Source organism: Eulemur rufifrons, chromosome 16 (assembly GCF_041146395.1).
Source record: "Eulemur rufifrons isolate Redbay chromosome 16, OSU_ERuf_1, whole genome shotgun sequence".
NCBI lineage: Eukaryota > Metazoa > Chordata > Mammalia > Primates > Lemuridae > Eulemur > Eulemur rufifrons.
In genome coordinates, this window is record NC_090998.1 from 82759064 (window position 1) to 82771462 (window position 12399).

General features: G+C 35.5%; 1 protein-coding gene and 1 pseudogene across 8 annotated transcripts in view; both read right to left on the bottom strand.

Annotated features, from left to right (window-relative positions):
• Window positions 1–12399, bottom strand: part of CRY1 (cryptochrome circadian regulator 1) — a 71711-nt gene that overhangs the window by 32086 nt on the left and 27226 nt on the right. The window lies entirely within an intron of this gene.
• Window positions 30–1540, bottom strand: LOC138396728 (ras-related protein Rap-1b-like protein; annotated as a pseudogene).

The following is a 12399-nucleotide window of genomic DNA, read 5'->3' on the forward strand; positions in this document are numbered from 1 at the left end:
TGGTTCAGAGCTGCAATGTATTTAGTATACTAAAGCGGCCGACATGACGACTTTCTGCAAGCCTTCCCAGGCACTGGAGTTTTTCAAATTATTAATAATTTGTCAGACTAGGTCATAAAAGTTCTCATTAACATTTACTTTTGACTTGCAGAAGATTCTAAGAATGCACATTTGTTCCATTGTCTTGTTAGATTGGGATCTTTTTCCTTTCCCACAACTCTTTCATCTTCCAAGTTACACTTATTACCTACCAGAATCATTGAAACAGCAATGTCTTTAACTGGAAGAATCTGTTCTCTCAGATCTTAAAAAATCATTAAATGTTGACTGTGCTGTGATGGAATAAACTAATGAAAAGCCCTGTCTAATTTTTATGTATCTCCCTCATTACTATAAATTGTTACCTTCCTGTAGTATTCACAATTTCAAGCATGTACTGTTGTGGATCTACTTCAACTTGCTTTCTTTTTTTTTTTTTTTTTTTTTTTTTCAGTCAACCAATACTTCGACTTGCTTCTCCATGAGAATCTTCTATTGTAGAATCATATTTTTATTTTTCTAAATTTCTCTTTCTTGTTTTTTCTCTTTTGGTAACTGATAACAAGGGATCATATATTTTTTTTAAAAACTCCTTGAACAAATCGTAAAGTCAGAGCCGACTTTCCATCACTTTCTGAGCCAAGAATAATCAGCTTATACTCTCTGATGCAAACTTGTCAAAACCTAGTACCTCTCATGTTGTCACTGGGTCCCTGCAGCTAGTGCTGTCCCACGCTCCGTCAGATTTGCTACCCACCTGTGCCATAGAGGTCTTGAGGCTGCTGCTGTTCCAGATGGTTAGTTTATACCCCACTTCTATTCTGTCACTCTGTCACTCAGGCTGGAGTGCAGTGGCGTCACAACAGCTCACTGCAATCTCAAACTGTTGGGGCTCAAGCCATCCTCCTGCCTCAGCCTCCTGCGTAGCTAGGACTACAGGTGTGTGCCGCCCATGTCCAGCTAATTTGTTTTCTATTTTTGGTAGACGCTAATTTTTTCTATTTTTTGGTAGAGACGGGGTCTTACTCTTGCTCAGGCTAGTCTCAAACTCCTGACCTCAAGAGATCCTCCCGCCTCAGCTTCCCAGAGTGCTAGGATTACAGGCCACTGTGCCCCAGCCCCACTTACGTTCCTGCTACAATAATTCTAGTTCTCATTCTCCCTTTTATTATTTACTGCAATGCCTTAAAACAGATGTGCCTACCAACAATCTCTCCCTATCCTAATCCATTTTATACACGATACCAAATCTTCATGAGGCACTTCCTGTACAAAGGTCTTCAAAGACTCATTCCTTATAAAATAAAGAACAAATTATTTTGCTTGGCCACTAACCTAGGGTTCCAGGTTCATTTCCTACCCTACTCCTCTTTTCCTACCCTTCTCCCCTTTCCCTCCCACCAAACCAAACTACTGCTTCCCCCCCATACATTCGATCTCCTGGAATTTGCTCCACATTCTTTCCTTGGCCTGGAATACCTTTCCCAATTTTCAAGTTCATGTCCCACTAACTTTAACTCTTCCAGTTGAAAGTAATTTCTCTATCCTCTGAACTGTCAAAGGACATAATGTACCTCATCCTAGAAAAACTCATATGAATTTTTGTATATATACATAAGTATGTATACATAGAAACATAAAAAACCTCCTCCTGATGGATTTCAAATTAAGTATCTGTGTCAACTACACAGTTTTCTTAACCTGTGCTTTGGCAAACAAATCTCATCATGTCACTTGCACAATTTATTGAAAAAGTTTGAAATAGGATAAAATGACCTAGTAGGGTTGTCTTGTATAGCTGCTGAAAAGATTAGACGCAGCATAAAATCACCTAGTAGAGTCCCTAACACTTGGTAGATATTCATTAAACAGAAGTCATTATTTTCCCTTTGGAATAGTGTCTATTTTTGAAAAAAATACATGTATTTAAACATGTAAATACCTGAGCATGACAACAGAAAACAATGAATTAACTGGATGCCTATACCTATATAAAAATCACTTGGAATGTGTAACTTCATCTGAATGTGACTTTCAACTAAGGTTTGAAGGAAATCTTTCCCAGTGACAAGGTCAATGTGAGTATGAATGTATATAAAACATGGTACAGTGCAATTAAGACTCTGAATCAACTAATCTCTAAGCATATAATTCTTCCTTGATAATACCTCCCATAGCCCAGGTTCAAAGTATCAACTCACTGACAGTGCAATTTCTTTTTAGTGCTAAACAAATAATGTTACTTAAAAACTATGCAAAATCTAATGCTTCATCCTTTACCCTCGACTGGGAAGAAAGATCTGTCAGACTTCAGATTCAGTGTGTTCCAGAGAACACACCAATTTCAACCTTTATGTATTACAAATGCATGTGCCTTGGAACAGGCATTCAATATTGAAGGAAATGAATGATTTAATATATTCCACTAAATAATTTTAACAGGAACATATTTCCAGATCTTCTGCAACTTGGAATATATACTATTTTCTTGAACCACACCCATTTGAAGGCTCAGTTAATAATGTTATTAACTACATGCAACAGATCGCTTTTTAAATAGGCCAAATGGTAGTAAAACTCACTACATCCCTTCACATAATTGTATTGCATACACAGAAGCACAGTTCTCATGTTATTTAATTACAATACTGAATGCACCACTTTAAAATAAATTGAAGAGGTATTATGTAAAAAAATATTACTTCACTTTAAATATTTTAAGGATTTTTTTCCTCCTGTTGCTATTATTAAAAAATTACATGCAGTAAGCTTCCTTATACCAGTTCCAAAAGATGATTTCAACATGAATCAACAGAAATAGTTTCTTAAAGTAGGTCATTGCTATAGCAACCAGTGGGCGGTTTAGTATACTCCCGTCACAATGACCTACTTTCCAGCCTGTGCTAGAACAGCTTTATATAACTAGAATTTCTAGTTCTGACTATAAAATAGTCTAAAAAAGGGAATGGTAAGATACAACATAATCCTATTGCTGCTGAAAACAAGGCACTATGAATTAACATGTATCATACTAGAATAAAGCCATCTGGTTCTGTACTTTAGTTTCTAAAATATATCTTATCAGATGCTCAGCAATGAAAATTATATTTAGAATATCTAAACAAAAACAATTCATTGCTGACCCTAGAGAACTGATTTAAAGAATATAAACTAAAATCATTAAAACCATATGGAAAATATCTCCTACTATCCACATGAAACAATAGAGTTAAATTTAGCAAAAAATTAAAGTTCTGGATATATTATCATAAAAGAAAAAAAATGGAGATTCTCAGTCACTAACCAAAGTCTGTCATGTTTTATTAGAGACTGTAAACATATAAGTAATGATTTGTGTCTCTAAATTGAATAAAGTTTACATATGCTCCTTTTTTCTGGTTTGTAACAAATTTTTAGTACTTTCATTTAACTTAATCATTACTCAAATTGTCAGGATATTTGTGATATACATTTTCCCTACAGAGAATAGTTTAATATTCAAAAGAGGAAATATACATACATTTCAAAAGAAATTTTTGCATTTGCCTGACTCTAAAGCCATAAACCAGTGGACCTATACCATGACACAATGTCACTTTTTATAACAAATAGTTTGCAATGCTCTCTTTTAAAATCCTGAAATAAAATTCATAATATAACATCCATATACACAATTTTAAAGCATTAGTATAATGGACTAATTGTCACATGTAGAAGAAATTAAAGGAAGGCCATTTATATTTTAAAAAGTAACACATACTTCTACAGGTAAATACCTAGGCATGACACAAGAAGACAATTAGTCTGATGCCTACACTTACATACAGAATCATTTTAAATTTAACAGCTGTAAAACAGACTGATACAGTTGTGTTATTGGTGACTCGAACACCATGAGTGGCATTGCCCTTGGTTATGTGATTTCCTGAAATGTTGAGCAAGATTTAGCAAAGTTCTGAACAAAACAAAGTATAGTCTTTCCTTGATTTTATATAGGTGATAAACACATTCCAGGAAAACTCAGTATACATTAAAATTGTATAAAAAAATACCTAGTGTTTATATATAAAAATGGATTTATGCTCTAATTTCAGAAAATTATAAACAAGTTATTCACCTACATTAAACATCTGGGAGAACATTTGAAGGACATATGGAACTCAGGACAACTATCTATCTATCTATTTATTTATTTATAAAGAGATGAGATCTTGCTATGTTGCTCAGGCTGTCCTTGAACTCCTGGACTCAAGCAATCCCCTGCCTCAGCCTCCGGAGTAGCTGGAACTACAGATGTGTACTACTGTGCCTGGCAACAGATATTTGAGGGACTACTCTGACATCGAAAGAAGTCTGCCATGCTCAGTCTCTCCTCATTAATTTCACTAGCACCCTCCAATCATTGTGACAACCAAAAATGCCTCCATAAATTTCCTAAGATGTCTTCTACAGAGTGATACTGATCATTACTTCTATTATATAATTTAATTCATTGACTTGTGAGAGATAAAAAGATAAATGAGATGAGGTTCCAATACTCATGGAGCTTAAAATCTAGAAAAGGAACTTGAATATGTACATGATGTACATATATACAACAGAATCTGCTATGGTAGAATACACAGTATATTACAAGATACAAATGGGTATCAATAATATGCTAAAATCAGGAAGGAGAAACCACTTCTAAATTTTTTCCCTTTTTTCATATGTGGAGAGATTTAGGCAAAAATTTCAAGGATGTGGTGATGGTAGAGGGACCGTGAAGTATTAATATGATTTTAATAGCTGGGGATAGAAAAGGCGAATTACTGTGCACTGAACTGTACTAAGTTTGTTCACTACTTCCCAGTGCCCAGACAATTCCTGATGTACAATGAGAGTTCAATAAGCATCTATCTAATAATGAGAAAATAAATAAATTAGTGAAAGAAGGAAAAACGGATTTTAAAGACTTAAACCAATAGTCAATGGAGAAGAAACACGAAAGGGAAAGAATATTCTCTGAATGTCTATTGTGCTGGGTACTTTACTTACGTTATATCCCCAACAACTTTACAAGGTTCCCTCATTTTTAAAATGATGGAATCTGACACTCATCAAGGACATTTTACGAGCTCAGCTAAACAATGAAGTAAAAAATTTAATCTGGATGTGTCTGACTCCAAACCTGTGCTCTTTGCATTATATAATGCTACTTTCCTACAGAATAATTAATAATAATCTAAAATGTTTTAGGAAAAATAATCTGACAGTTTTAAGAACATAAAGAATACAGAATACAATACAGCTTTTGTCCTCAAGATGGGAGATAGGCATGTGTGTCAATTAAGACAGAAGAGCTTCGGTTACACTGTGAGAGCAAACTACTCCCAAATCTCCACACCTTAAAACAACTAAAGTTTATTTCTCACTGATGCTATATATTAATATCTATTGCAGATCAGCTAAAGCATTTCTATATACATTTAATTGGTCAAAGCAGGTCACATGGCCAAGTCAGACTTCAAGAAGGCAGGAAAGCATAAACTTCTGCAGGAAGGGACACTGAATAATGGTTAACAGTAATAATACCTACCATAATATCTAAACACTGATATTTATTGTACCATGTAGTGAACTTTATTATGAAGGGTGTGTTGCAGCACATAAGAAACCAACTGTGTGTGAGGCTGGGAGGGAGGATGTAATGAAGAAAAGATTTGAGTAGAGTTTGGAATTAATAGGTATTGATCAAGAGGATAAAGCAGGAAAGGGCAATCAAAGCAGAGAAAACAGTATGTATGCTTACGTCAAGGAAACTCATAAGAGCTGGGGGGGGGGGGTGAGGAAAAATAACTACACATATTACCCTTTCTATACTAAGATGTATATTCTCCCCAACCCAAGTTTTAACATTTCAAAATGTATTCAAAATCAATGTCAAAAAAACCCTATTATCAACTTCTGTTGTTGACAGTATGCTGGATTAAGACACCCAAACAGAAATAACTAACAACAAACTGACAAACAAAAATAAAAGAAAAAACTTCTTAAAATAATTCACTGGGCCACCCCAAAAGTAAGAAGGTATAAAAGGTAAGCAGATATTTTATTTTTTTAAAGTCAGCTTTAGTCCTGAGGATTTCTACAGAGCCCTGGAAACCTTGAGTTTAATCCAGGTTGAGAAGGACAGGAGATAAAGCCCCAAGGCCCACCCAAAGTAAGGAAGCTGATAATAGACCCTCCATATAAAGCCTGAGCCTCCAAAAGCTTCACCACAATTCAAGTGTAAATAAAACATAAATCTTAAATTAAAGAATAAGATAACAAGGAAACTTGCCTGTCTCGACCCAGTCTGGGATAATAGGGGGGAAAAATCTCTCTTTGAATGGAAAAGGAAAAATAGTAACTTGCCAGTAGAGAAAGAAACCTAGAAAATATTACCTTAATCACATGATCAGAGTAAACATTATCAGTGATAAATCAATTATGTTGATACTGCGTACTCTCTGATGTGATGAGAACTCCATTTTACATCTCTGGTATTTTCCCCCAAATCCAGTAACTTAAGTCTAATCATGAAAAAAAATATATCAAACAAATCCAAATTGAGGGCCATTATATAAAATATCTGACCAGTACTCAAAACCACAAAGGTCATAAAAACCAGGGAAAGCCTGAAAAACTGTCACAGACGAGACAAAGTAGTGTTCTGGATGTGATGCTGGAACAGAAAACCATTAGTGGAAATCTGAATATAGTCTGGAGTTTAGTTAGTACAAAGGATTCTTAGTTTTGAGAAAAGTACTGTGGTAATTTAAGATGTTAAAATTAGGGGAAACTGGATACAGAGTACACAAGAGCTCTCTGTACTGTGCATTTTCTATAAATCTAAAATTATTCAAAAAATTTTTATTAAAAAAATCCCCCCGAGAATGAATAATCTCAATGCAAATTCATGGAACTTATGTGGTCCCAAACATCTCAAGCATAACTTTGCATTTAAAGTATGGTTCCAGGTTCATTGTGACTTGAGATAACTATTAAAAGAAATCACATACACACACACACACCCCCACACATGTAACACAAAATCATGAATCCTCTCTGGATTCTCAACCTCAAAACTCATGCTTCAACGAATTTCCACAAAAAAAAGTTGCACTAAAAATTAATCAGTAATCACAAAACACATAAATAAAGAAAAATTTAAACTGAATTGCAGAATGAGAGTTGTGAAAATGACAGAATTTTCCAGAACTGCTGAAAGATACCAATTCAAGAAGCTCATGAATCCCAAGCAAGTTAAGAAAGAGGAAGACATAGGGCAGAGGATGTGGGGTGGGGTAGGGTGGATAAGGGAGAAGTAAAATAGAAATAAAGAACAGATAGAGGCCGGGCGCGGTGGCTCATGCCTGTAATCCTAGCACTCTGGGAGGCCGAGGCAGGAGGATTGCTCGAGGTCAGGAGTTCGAGACCAGCCTGAGCAAGAGCGAAACCCCGTCTCTACTAAAAAATAGAAAGAAAATAATTAGCCGGGCATGGTGGCACATATTTATAGTCCCAGCTACTCGGGAGGCTGAGGCAGGAGGATTGCTTGAGCCCAGGAGTTTGAGGCTGCTGTGAGTGAGGCTGACGCCATGGCACTCTAGCCTGGGCAACAGAGTAAGATTCTGTCTCAAAAAAAAAAGAAAAAGAAAAAGAAAAGATAGAAATGGGTATAGATGGGGGGGGGGGGTTAGAGATCCACACTTAGATGTATCACATTGAAACCTTACAAAAGCAAAGATATAATCTTTAATATAAAGCAAATAAATAACATTATACCTAAAAAGTGGAGTATACTTATTCAAATACACATGGAATATTTATGAAAAATGACCCTGTAGTAGGTCACAACACTGTATTCAACAAATTTTAAATTGGTATCATTCATGTATTTTGAAATTAAAAAACACTTCTTTAAACAATTTATGGAACCAAGAACATCATAATGAGTTTTACAAAATATCTAGAACTGGGCCAGGCTTGGTGGCTCATGCCTGTAGATTCTAGCATTTTGGGAGGCCGAGGTGGGAAGATCACTTGAACCCAGAAGTTCAAGATTAGCCCCACCTTAAGAAAGAAAGAAAACAAAAGAAAGAAAAGAAAGAGATAAAGAAAAGGAAAAAAAAAAAATCTAGAATTCAATTATAACGAAAAAATTACATCTAAAACTTGTCAACTGCAACTAAAGTAGTTCTTAGAAGATGTATAGGCTTAAATGCTTATTATAAAAGAAGACTTGAAACTAAGTTAGAAAAACAGTAGAATAAATCCTTTAAAAGTGTAAAGAAGAAAATGATAAAGAGCAGAAATTAGTGAAAATAGAACACAAATCCATAACAGAAACAAGAAAGCCAAAATTTACTATATTAACAGACAATAATAAAAACTTCTGACAAGAATAATTAAGAAAAAACTGGAAGAGGGTAAAATAAATAATATTAAGAATAAGAAAGGGAACATAATCTCAAATACAGCAAGATTAAACAGAAAATAAGATATATGAACAATTTTATGCAAACAAATTTGAAAACTTAGATGAAATCGATAAATTTCTTACTAAAATTAACTCATGAAATTTACAACTTACTGGCTGGGCGCAGTGGCTCACGCCTATAATCCCAGCACTTTGGGAGGCCTAGGCTGGAAGATTGCTTGAGGTCAGGAGTTCGAGACCAGCCTGAGCAAGAGCGATACCCCGTCTCTACTAAAAATGGAAAAATTAGCCGGGCATGGTGGCATGCACCTGTAATCCCAGTTACTTGGGAGGCTGATGCAGGCGAATCGCTCAAGCCCAGGAGTTTGAGGTTGCTGTGAGGTAGGCTGATGCCACGGCACTCTAGCCCAGGTGACAGAGCAAGACTCTGTCTCAAAAAAAGAAAAGAAAAGAAATTTACAACTTATCAAAATCAACTCAAGAACAAAAAAAGAAGATGAATGGTTCTAAGAGTCATTAAAGAAACTGAATCCACAGTTAAAAATCTTACAAGGGAAACACAAGAGCCAGTCAGCTTTAAGCAAAAGATGAAATCTACCAGTCAAGGAACAGATAATTCTAATTTTAGAGAAGATTCTATGTCATTCAGAGGATAGTGAAAGAAGAAACATTCAATTTATTTTATGACGTTAGATTTACCCTGACACCAAAATTAGACAAGACAGTAGTATAAAAGGAAAATTACAAACTAATTTCACTCCTGAGCATATTATACTAGCAAACTAAATCCTGCAAGCTACAAAAAATATTATATATTATTCTCAAGTTGGGCTTATCCTCAGAAACTTAAATAGTTTAATATTTAAAAATTGATTATTATAATCCACCTCATTCATGGAATAAATAAAAATTATATGACCAATTCAACAGATATAGAAAGAGTAGCAAGAAAAACTCAATTTCCATTTAGTCTCAACAAACTAGGACTCGAAGGTAACTTCCTTAATCTGAAAAAAGATGGGTAAATAAAAATGCCATTAATATAAACAAAAATACTTATAGAAAACATTATATTTAATGGTGAAATGTTGAAAGCGCTTCTTTATCTTGGGAAAAAGACAAGGATGCCTGCTACCACTGCTTCTCTATTCAATCTGGTACTAGTGGGCCTAACCGCTGTAGTGTAAGTTGAACATCCCAAATCTGAAAATCCTAAATCTGAAATGCTTCAAAACCCAAAATGTTTTGAGCGCTGACGTGATGCTCAAAGGAGATGCTCACTGAAGTATTTCTGATGTTGGATTTGGGATGCTCAACCAGTAAGTAATTTAATGCCAATATTCCAAAATCTGAAAGAAAATCCGAAATCCAAAACACTTCTGGCTTCAAGCAGTTCAGATAAGGGATACTCAACCTGTAACAAAAGAAAAGAAATAAAAGGTATGAAGATGGGAAAGGAAGAAACAAAATCATTATTATTTACATATGATAGGTGTTTTGATACTATCAATATAGAGAAAAATAAGTACGCAGAATTAGTAAAAGTTTTTCCAAGAGTTAAAACCACTCAGTTTCTGGAATCAATTTACACTAATATAATCCACGTAACTTATTTCTCTCTAATCTCAAAAATCACACGGAGCTATTTATGATCTAGAAATCTTATTATTCCTTGCCTAATTTTAGAAACCACTGCATTGTGACTCCACCAGTTTAGGCTACAGCAAGTAGGAGATAGACTTCTAGGCTTTAAAGGATTTACACACAACTAAAATAACATCTGTCTAACACGTGTTCAAAAGCGTGCTGTCTCAGATCTACGTGTAATGCTTTTCTTCAGTCTAACAGTTGTATTTGAAATTTCTGTCCTTCATAAAAAGATTAATAATGCTGAAAAATTATTCTACTTTTTTTGATCTATGACCTAGCACATGTAACTATTCAGGTCTGCCTCAAGTTTGGCCAATGGTCAAGATCTCTCCCATATTGACATTACTGCAAAAAATGACAGTCACTTATGCAATCTATCCACTCATCTATTAAAAATATACTGAAAGCTTATGTGTCAGAGATTGTTGTGGTTCCTGGGGATAAAGGGGAGAACAAAATTAAGTATCTGGTGTCATTAAAGTTTGCTTGTTAGATGATGATGATGATGATAATGATTAAAACAGCTTCAAACATTTATCAAGTGTGTATCAAGGCACTGCTCTAAGCACTTTACATGTATACACTCAACAACCCTTTGATAAAGGTACCTCTCCCATTTCCAAATGAGGATATTAAGGCATATAAAGATTATATATTAATATTAATAATTTTTCCAAGGATACATGAATAGTAAAGTGGTAAAGCCAGCATTTTAAACCCAGTTAGCTTGGCTCCAAATTCCAAGATCTTGAACCACTAAACTATATTTCAATGGTGATAATTTCTGTGGAGAAAACTAAAACAGGGTAGAAGGATATTTGGAGGGGAGGATACTTTTACAAAGTATCCTGTTCAACATCTCCCTTTGAAGGTTACCTCAGACCATCTCTTCACACAGTCTCCCAATGTCAGTTAATGATCAGTCTACCCCTCAAGTTAATTAGGCCAAAGTATCACCTGTTTGGTCAGACTAGAACAGGCTTATGCTGCAGTAACAAACAACCTCCCAAATCAGTGGCTTGACAAAACAAAAGTTTTTATCTTGCTCATGCTGAGTTCACTGCACCTCCAGGTAGTTATCGTATAAATGCTGACTTTACCATCCCAGTTACTTTGACCTTGTGGCTCTATAATTTCAACACAAGGCCTCCACCACAGCAGGAAAAGAACCAGGAAACATACAGGGGCTTTACACACTGTCTTAGCCAAGTATTTCCTCACGTAATTCCTTGGCCAGAACTAGATACATGGTCTCACCAGGTTGCAAAGGGAGCTGAGAAGTGAAATATCTCATAGCCCAGGCAAGAAAGGTCAAATTAATGAAATGAATTAGATATTGTGACATTACTATATCATCTTTGACCCCTCTTTCTTTCATAGCACACATCTAAAACTAAGGCAAATCTTACCAGATGTTATGTTCAAAATACATCCAGAGTCTGACTACTTAACTTCTCACCGCCTTTACCTCTACACTCAGGTTTAATCCTCCATCATTTCTCACCTAGATGATTGCACTGGCCTTCTATCTGTCTCACTTGTCCCCACTGCCCTCCAGTCTAGTCTTCACCCAGATACCAAGTGGTCAAGTCATCTCTCTGGATAAACCCTCCAATTGCAATGATTTCCCAACCCATTTAAAGTTAAAAAAAAAAAAAAAAGTCCTTAAAATGCCCTTCTACATCTTACAAAATGAACCTGAACAACCACTGCCCCTCTGACTCCAACTCCTACTACTCTCCCTTTCACTCACTTTGCTTCAGCCACACATCCTCCCTCGGATCCTTTCAATGTGCCAGAAATGCTCCTACCCAAGTGCCTTTGCGCAAGATGTTCTTTCCATCTAGAATACATTTCCTCCATATACCTACATGGGTCAAATCCTCACTTTCTTCAGGTCTTTGCTCAAATATCATCTTTGAAGTGGCGCTCTCTCTGACCCATTTAAAATAGGCCTCACACACCACTTTTGGCCCCTAGCATTTCCCAGCCTCCTTCCTTGCTGTATTTTTCTCTTTAACACGTGCCATCACCTTACATACTACATATTTTACTTATGCATTAGTGATCTGTTTCCCACCCTCACCCAGATGTAAATGCCATGACAGTCAGGTTTCTGTCTTGTTTGTTCACTACATCAGTAAAATAAACATATATTTTATATGAATGAATGAAGATTACATGTGAATAGAAAGACACCTAAGGAAGTAAATAACCTACACACATATCTGAGAAAAGAGAATATC